Here is an 8,950-nt window from a genome sequence, read left to right as displayed (position 1 = left end):
AGCGGAAGCAAGGAGCTGGCAGGGCGGTCTCGCAAGAAATCAACCAATCAGAGCAATACTACCGCGACGCAGCGCCGCGTGATTCCACCCTCGTCAAGTGCGCGACTTCTGACGTCACTTCCTTTGTTCGGCGTGCTCGGGTTCCCGCCAAACTATCACCAATCAGACGACGCCTTCAGCTAAAGGGCCGTAGTGGGGTTTTTGGCTTCGGTGTTCCCACCCGCGGTCGCGCGGGAATTGCGCACCTCAGGGACTCGCAGCACTAGCCGCACAGCACCGCGTGGAGTTACTTATTCTTTTATATAGGAAGTCCCATTCTCTTCGTGTAATGCCACCAATGGTCCCGATTCTCCCCAGTGGGGCTGTGAGACTCCTACGCCCTCTTGCCTATGACGGACTTGTAAAGATCTGAGGGTGGCACCCCTCGTCCCCCACCTGTCCCCACCCCAGTCTCATCCAGGCTTGGCCTCTCCAGTCATTTCTACCATTTTTCTTAATTCTTCATATGACGTGCTGGTCTTTTCCTCCCATAGGGAGTGGAGCCTTTTGTCAGTTCCTTCCTCAAAATATTAATGCATTGTTAGAATTTTATGTTCATTTGTGTATTTAAGAAAAATTAGCAGGTGCCTGTAAACCCAGCAAATGGGGTCTGAGGTGGGAGGACCTCTTGAAGCCAGAAGTTTGAGACCAGCCTGGGCAACATAGTGAGACCCCCTCCCAAAAAATATTTTTTAAAATGTCTGGTGTGGTGACCAGTGTCTGGGGTCCCAGCTACTGGGGTGGCTAAGGTGGGAGGATCACCTGGGCCTGGGGTGTCCAGGCTGCAGTGAGCTGTGATGCAGCCACTGCACTTCAGCCTGGGTGACAGAGACTGCGACTCAAAAAAAAAAAAAATTGTTGATGCTTTCTTTGTTCCTGGCCCTGTGCTGATCACTGGGATTCAGTGGTAAGTAAGATAGACATGGCCCTTGGGCTCCCGAACTGTGTGTTTTTTCTTCTCTTTTTCCTTTTTTTTTTTTTTGGAAATGGAGTTTTGCCCTTGTTGCCCAGGCTGGAGTGCAATGGCGCGATCTTGCCTCCCTGCAACCTCCGCCTCCTGGGTTCAAGCGATTCTCCTGCCTCAGCCTGTCGAGTAGCTGGGATTACAGGGATGCGCCACCACGCCCGGCTATTTTTTTTTTTTTTTTTTTTTTTTTGTATTTTTAGTAGAGACGGGGTTTCTCCATGTTGGTCAGGCTGGTCTTGAACTCCCGACCTCAGGTGATCCACCGCCTCGGTCTCCTAAAGTGCTGGGATTACAGGCATAAGCCTCCGCGCCCGACTTTTTTGTTGTTGTTGTTTTGTTGTTAAAAACAGGGTTTCTCTCTGTCACCAAGGCTGGAGTGCAATGGCGCATCCTCTGGGATTACAGGCCCAACTCCCTCCCCCTTCCTTCTTTTTTTCTCCACCTCTCTCCTCCTCCTCCTCCTCTTTCCCCCTTCTGCCTCCTCCTCTTTGCTCCTCCACCCTCCTCCTCCTCTCTCCTCTTCCTCCTTTCTCCTGCCTCAGCCTCCTTCGTAATCCTTCTGGGATTACAAACCCAACTCCCTCCCTCCCTCCCTCCCTCCCTCCCTCCCTCCCTCCCTCCCTCCCTTCCTTCCTTCCTTCCTTCCTTCCTTCCTTCCTTCCTTCCTTCCTTCCTTCCTTCCTTCCTTCCTTCCTTCCTTCCTTCCTTCCTTCCTCTCCTCCTTCTCCTTCTTCTTCTCCTCCTTGTCCTCCTCCTCCTTCCTCCTTCCTCTTCCTCCTTCCTCTTTAAAAATAAATCAGATGGTGGTGGGCCCCTGTAGTCCCAGCTACTCCGGAGGCTGAGGCAGGAGAATAGCATGATCCCGGGAGGCAGAGCTTGCAGTGAACTGAGATCACATCACTGCACTCCAGCCTGGGCGTCAGAGTGATACTCCATCTAAATAAATAAATAGATAAATAAATAAATAAATAAATAAATAAATAAGAAAGAAAGAGCCAAGTGCAGTGGCACACCATGCAGTCCCAACTACTTGGGAGGCTGAGGCTGGAGGATCGCTTGAGCCCAGGAGTACAAGGGTACAGTGTGTGATGATCTTGCCTGTGAATGGCCAGTGCACTCCAGCCTGGACAAGGGAGCAAGATCCTATCTCTTAACAAAATAAAAAAGAGAAAGAATTTAAAATGTCTTAAAATATAACACAATGCCAAACATCAAAACCAGATTTTTGCCCAGAATTTCAAGACCTGGGTGATCTGATAAATCAAATGGAGGAGTCAGTTCCCAGTAAATGCGAAAGTAATTGGTATTTACTGTGTGTGTGGATGTGGTAGTAAATTCATCTCTTAATTTAGTTTTGTCGAGTTGAAGTCTTCCTGTCACGTAAAAGGAATTTCTGGGAGGTCTTCCACTTCCCTCTCCAGGTAGGTTGTACACTTTATTCCCAGACTGGGGGCTGTCAGGGAAATCTAAAGTAAGACTGAGAAGAAGAGAAATCGTCATCTTTTTTTTTTTTTCTGAGTCAGGGTCTTGCTGTGTTGTCCAGGCTAGAATGTAGTGGCACGATCACAGCTCACCACAGCCTTGACTCAACCTCTCTGGTCTCAGGTGAACCTCCCACCTCAGCCTGTTACATAGCTGGGACTACAGGTGTGCGCCACCACACCTGGCTAATTTTTGTATTTTTTGTAGAAACGGGGTTTTGCCATGTTGCCCAGGCTGATCTCGACCCCCTGGGCTCAAGTGATCCACCCAGCTCGGCCTCCCAAAGTGCTAGGATTACAGTTGTGGTCCAGCCGAAATCATCCTTTAAGACCAATCTGGTGACACGCCCATTAGGATTGCCACTCTCAAACAAAATAGAAAACAACCAATGTTGGTGAGGATGTGGAAAATCGAAACTTTCGTGCACTGTTACTGGGAATGTAAAATGGCACAGCAACTATGGAAAACAGTATGGTGGTTCCTCAAAAAATTACAAATAGAATTACCATATGACCCGGCAATTCAACTTCTGTGTCTATACCCAAAAGAACTGAAAGGGAGGACTTGGAAATATTTGAACACCTGCGTGCATAGCCGCATTATTCATGATACCCAAAGATGGAAGCAGCCCAAGTGTCCATTGACACATAAAAGGATAAACAAAACAAAATGTGGTATAGATATATAGTGAATTAATATTCAGCCTTAAAAAGGAAGGAAATTCTGAGACATGTTACAACGTGGAGAACCTCAAAAACTGCAAAGTTAAATAAGCCAGTTACAAAAAGACAAATATTATTTGATTCCACTTATATGTGGTACCTTGAGAGTCTAATTCATATGCACAGAAAGTCAAAGGGGCACAAAAATTAACCAGGCATGGTGGTGCCCACTTGTAATCTCAGCTACTTGGGAGACCTGAGGTGGGAAGATGGCTTGAGCCCGGGAGGTGGAGGGATAATGCCACTGCTCTCCAGCCTGGGTGACAGAACGACCCTGTCTCAAAACAACAATGACAACAACAAAAGAGTCAAATAGTGGCTGTAGAGGGCAATAGAGAATTAGTATTTAATGAGTGCAGAATTTCGGTTTGGGAAGATGGAAAAGCCCCAGAGTTGGATAGTGGTGATGGTTGTACAGCAATGTGAATGTATTTATTGCCACTGAACTGTACACTTGAAATGGTTAAAGTCCTAAATATTATGTATATTTTAACACAATTAGAAACATTATTTTTTAAAGAGAGAGGAAAAAGTAGCCCAATCTGCTATTTGTTGAGTACATACCACCTGCCAGGTGCCTGCATTATGTGCTCTGCTAAGTGTTTGATATATGTCTCAATGTTTTGGACCTGCCATTTTAACCTCCAGTATCATTTTGCCTCCATTTCCTAAATATACATATTTTAATTGGATATGACCCAATATTGGTGAATTTCCATTTATACTTGATTCTCTGTTCAATATTCGGTACAGTGTAAGTTATCCATTTCCAATTTTTGCCATTTTAATTCTGCAGAAATCATTTATGTGTAGTATTTCCTGGGCAGAGTTTACAGCGAAGATTTATTTTGTCAATAAAAATTAGATCCCCATCAAATTTTACAGACTTTTTATGTCTGCCACTGTCACTTTATGGGTGCTCCTTATTTGTGTCAAGTATAATTTGATTTGGAGTGATTTTTTCTTTTTTTCTTTTTTTTTTTTTGAGACAGGGTCTCACTCTGTCACCCAGACTGGATATCAGTGGCACAATCTTGGCTCACCCCACCTCTCATGCTCAAGCAATTCTCCTGCCTCAGCCTCCCGAGTAGCTGTGAGTACAGGTGCGTGCCACCGCGCCCAGCTAAGTGTTTTTTTTTTTTTTTTTTTTTTTTTTAATAGAGATAGGGGTTTCACCATGTTGGCCAGGCTGGTCTCAAACTCCTGACTTCGAATGATCTACCCGTCTCAGCCTCCCAAAGTGCTGGGATTACAGGTGTGAGCCACCATGCCCGCCTGACTTTTTTTTTTTTTTTTGAGAGGGAGTCTCATTCTGTCCAGCACAGGCTGGAGTGCAGTGGCATGATCTCAGCTCACTGCAACCTCTGTCTCCTGGATGCAAGCGCTTATCCCAGCCCAGTCTCCCAAGTAGCTGGGATTACAGATGCCTGCCACCACGCCTAGCTAATTTTTTGTAGTTTTAGTAGACGTGGGGTTTCACCATATTGGCTGGTCTTGCACTCCCAACCTCAGGCAATACACCTGCTTTGGCCTCCCAAAGTGCTGGGATTACAGGTGTGACCCACCGCACCTGGCCTGGGGTGATTTTTTAAAATAGTTTTCAGTGTTAAACACATGTGATTTTCCAAAAATTTTTTTGGTCTAAGATAATTTTACTAGATGGAGTTTTAGCTGTTTTCAGTTTTAAATGACACGGATTATTTCTACTAGTAATACTCATTACAAATGGATAATACTGATAGAATTACTTTCAGTATCAGAGAGGCCTTTTTATGTGGAGCAGAACATTTCATTCACAACTACATTTGTTCCTCAGTATACACAAGGGATCAGTTCCAGGACCACCAGTATACCAAAATCTGCCCATATTCAAGTCCCATAGTTGGCCCTGTGGAACCTGCTAATATGCAAAGCCAGCCCTCCTATACTGGGTTTCACGTTCTGAAAATACTATATTTTCAATCTGCGATTGGTTGAAAAAAATCCGTAAAAGTGGATTGGGGCTGGGAAAGGTGGCTCACGCCTATAATCCCAGTACTTTGGGAGGCTGAGATGGGTTGATCATGAGGTCAGAAGTTCAAGACCAGCCTGGCCAACATGGTGAAACCTCATCTCTACTAAAAATACAAAAAATTAGCCAGATGTGGTGGCAGATGCCTGTAATCCCAGCTACTCGGGAGGCTGAGGGAGGAGAATTGCTTGAACCCAGGAGGCGGAGGTTGCAGTGAGTGGAGATCCTGTCATTATACTCCAGCCTGGGCAACAGAGCAAGACTCTGTCTCAAAAGAAGAAGAAGAAGAAGGAGAGGGAGAAGGAGAGGGAGAGGGAGAGGGAGGAGCAGGGGGAGGTGGAGGGGGAAGAGGGGAAGAGGAGGAGGAGGCCAGGCGCGGTGACTCACGCCTGTAATCCCAGCACTTTGGGAGGCCGAGGCTGGTGGATCACTTGGGGTCAGGAGCTTGAAACCAGCCTGGCCAACATGGTGAAACCCCGTCTCTACTAAAAATACAAAAAACTAGCCAAGCGTGGTGGTGGGCGCCTGTAATCCCAGCTACTTTGGAGGCTGAGGCAGGAGAATCGCTTGATCCAGGAGGCGGAGGTTGCAGTGAGCCGAGATTTCGCCACTGTACTCCAGCCTGGGCGACACAGCGAGACTCCATCTCAAAAAAAAAAAAAAGAAAAAAAAAAAAAAAACCATGTAAGTGGACCCGTGCAGTTCAAACCTGTGTTGTTCAAGAGTCAACTTATTGTTCAGTGCTGAATTTATTAAACTCTAATAGCTAATAAAACTTGAAATCAAACCTTTGGGTATTTAAACATTGCTTACACATTTAATTAAATATGCTTAAAATTTTAAAGTGCAATTAAAGTTTTAGGATGGCTCATTCTTATGAATACTTCACATATCTTAAAGAGCAGACAAAACATACAGAAACAATGGTTTACTGGGAAGCTGGTGAGGTTTAAGCTTCAGGGCCCTTCACTTGCACAGCCTCTTCCAAGGGTCTACATTCATACTTACATTTGCATCTTATTTTGCGTTCTTTTTCTTAAAGAAAGCTGCCCAAATTGTGTAAGCTTCCAGCCCCACAAAATCTAGGTCCTCATGTCCCATTCTTCTTTGAATCCTCTATCTCCTGACCTCATGATCTGCCTGCCTCGGCCTCCCAAGGTGCTGGGATTACAGGCGTGAGGTCACCACGCCCAGCCTATTTATTTATTTATTTATTTAATGAGATGGAGTCTTGTTGTGTTGCCCAGGCTGGTCGTGAACTCCTGGGCTCAAGCAATCCTCCCATCTCAGCCTCCCAAAGTGCTGGGATTACAGGTGTGAACCACTGTGCTCGGCTGGAGGCATCTTTATCTAATTCACACAAAGGCCTAGAAGAGTCCCCTTTTCTACATTCACAAAGATATCTTATTGGTTACTGGTGGTGGTGATGATGGTATCTTCAGGGGACACTGACCAAAAAACTGAGGTATTTAAAAGAAGCCCTTGCAGGCCTGATGCGGTTACTGATGCCTGTAATCCCAGCACTTTGGGAGGGTGAGCTGGGCGGATCCCTTGAGCCCAAAAGTTTGAGACTCACCTGGGCAACCCAGCCAAACCCCCTTTTTGCTAAATATACAAAAATTAGCCGGGTGTGGTGGTGTGCGCTTGTAGTCCCAGATACCTGAGAGGCTGAGGTGGGATGATTGCTTAAGCTTGGGAGTTCAGGGCTGTAATGAGCCATGATAGGGCCACTGTACTCTAGCCTGGGTGACAGAGCAAGACCCTGTCTCAAAAAAAAAAAAAAAAAAAAAAAAAAAAGAAGCAGCAGCCCTGCATGCAGTCAAAAGCTGAGTAAGACTCTAGCATCCGTCAGATGGGTTTATGAGGAGCTCCAGTGCCCTCCCAGGACTCTCTCCCTTGTTCCAATTTCAAGTGTAACCATTGCCAACTCCCTGCCCAGCCCTGGGAGTGCTGGCTGCCCTAGACTCCTTGCCTGCCCTCCTTCCCCACCAGTCCCATAGGTTACCTTCCACACATACCTCGACATGCCTTGGATTATAAATCGGGCCACAGGCTCAGGGGCAAGAAAAATCACATGGCTTTATTTTCATTAAATCCATAGCAGTGGGTCTCTGAGCTTTCTTCCCCCTGGACTGGCAGAAGATTCAGTCTTGGTGATTATTTTGATGCCCCTCACTTCCTTGGGGTGACCTAGGCCCTAAACAGAAATGGGGTTTAGTCTGTAGTTGTTTGTGGGCATAATATACTCATTGGCTAAGGTTGCACAGTTCCTAGGGGCTGGAAATTCTGCTGCATCTCTGACCCCAGGGACTTGGCTAGGCCAGGAGCCTTGTTGATTGATTTGTGTAATGCCCATGTTTTCCACTGAATGTAAGCCCTATGAGGGCAGAGGCTTTGCATTGTTCACCACTTTCTTTTTTCTTTCTTTCTTTTTTTTTTTTTTTAGACGGAGTTTGCTCTTGTCACCCAGGCTGGAGTGTAACGGCGCGGTCTCTGCTCACTGCAACCTCCACCTCCTGGGCTCAAGAAATTCTCCTGCCTCACCGTGCCTGGTGGAATTACTGTTTTTTTTTTTTTTTTAAATATCTGATAATGTGTTAGAAAAAGAGAGTCCTAACCGGGCGCAGTGGCTTACACCTGTAATCCCAGCACTTTGGGAGGCCAAGGCAGGCGGATCACCTGAAGTCAGGTTCGAGACCAGCCTGACCAATATGGAGAAACCCCATCTCTACTAAAAATACAAAATTAGCCAGGCGTGGTGGCACATGCCTGTAATACCAGCTACTCGGGAGGCAGAGGCAGAATAATCGCTTGAACCCAGGAGGCAGAGGTTGCAGTGAGCCAAGATCGTGCCATTGCACTGTAGCCTGGGCAACAAGAGCGAAACTCCGTCTCAAAAAAAAAAAAAGAAAGAAAGGAAAAGAGAGTCCTTATCTTCTAGAGATACATACTGCTTATGGTCAAAATGATATGATCACTGGAATTTAACATAATACAGTGGGGGCCAGGTATGGTAGCTCACACCTGTAAGCTTAGTGCTTTGGGAGGTTGAGGTGGGAGGATCACTTGAGGCCAGGAGTTTGGGACCAGAATGAGTAATGCAGTAAGATGCTGTTTATACAAAAAAAAAAAAAAAGCTAGGTGAGGTGGTGAGTGCCTATAGTTCCAGCTATTTCAGAGGTTGAGGCGGGAAGATAGCTTGAGTCCAGGAGGTCAAGACTGCAGTGAGCTATTATCTTGCCACTGCACGCTAGCCTGGGTGGCAGAGTGAGACACCCCCCCTTTTTTTTTTTTTTTTGAGACAGAGTCTTGCTTTGTCACCCAGGCTGGAATGTAATGGTGCAATCTTGGCTCACTGCAACTTCCACCTCCCAGGCTCAAGGGATCCTCCTGCCTCAGCCTCCCAAGTAGCTGGACTATAGACATGTATTACCACACCTGACTAATTTTTGTATTTTTTGTAGAGATGGCGTTTCACTATGTTGCTCAGGATGGCCTCAAACTCCTGGGTTCAAGCGATCCTCCTGCCTTAGCCTCCCAAAGTGCTGGGATTATAGACATGAGCCACTGCAGCCGGCCTGAGACCCCTTCTGTAAAAAAATACATAAATAAATAAAAGTTAAAATAATAAAAAATTTAAAAGTTGTTTAAATAGGGCTGGGCGCGCTGGTTCATGCCTGTAATCCCAGCACTTTGTGAGGCTGGAACGGGCACATCATGAGGTCAGGA

This window comes from Macaca fascicularis, chromosome 1, assembly GCF_037993035.2.
Source record: "Macaca fascicularis isolate 582-1 chromosome 1, T2T-MFA8v1.1".
Taxonomy (NCBI): domain Eukaryota; kingdom Metazoa; phylum Chordata; class Mammalia; order Primates; family Cercopithecidae; genus Macaca; species Macaca fascicularis.
Note: the sequence above shows the minus strand (reverse complement) of the source record.